Source organism: Bison bison, unplaced genomic scaffold (genome assembly GCF_000754665.1).
Source record: "Bison bison bison isolate TAMUID 2011002044 unplaced genomic scaffold, Bison_UMD1.0 scf7180017864267, whole genome shotgun sequence".
NCBI classification, from domain to species: Eukaryota; Metazoa; Chordata; class Mammalia; order Artiodactyla; family Bovidae; genus Bison; species Bison bison.
This window is the reverse complement of record NW_011494839.1, coordinates 2,004,871-2,005,253: the sequence shown is the minus strand read 5'-3', so window position 1 is coordinate 2,005,253 and position 383 is coordinate 2,004,871.

Sequence of the window (383 nt, the reverse complement as noted above, 5' to 3'; positions counted from 1 at the left end):
AGCAGGCTGGGCGGGGACGCGGGTCAGCCTCCTCCAGCCTCGGGCGAATGCTCCTTCTCCCCGACCCTCCCCCGCCGCTTCCCTCGCTCCCGCTCCGAGGCCGACCGAGTGCGGAACGCAGGTCCCCGGCAGGGCAGGACGGAGGGACGGAGGGGCGGACCGCGACCCGCCCCCGGCCGCAGCTCTGCTTCTTAGCCCCGGCCCTGCCCGGTCAGGGATGCCCCCAACATGTCAGCAGGCGCGCTCCTGCCCTCCCCTGGCCCCTCCCACCGCCTCTTAGCCTCCTCGCCTCGGTCCCAGCGCGGCTCTGCCGCGGGCGCCGACCCCCGCCCTCTCCCCGCAGCGGGCAGCTCTGCAGGACTCGTAGTCTCCCTGCAGGGTTT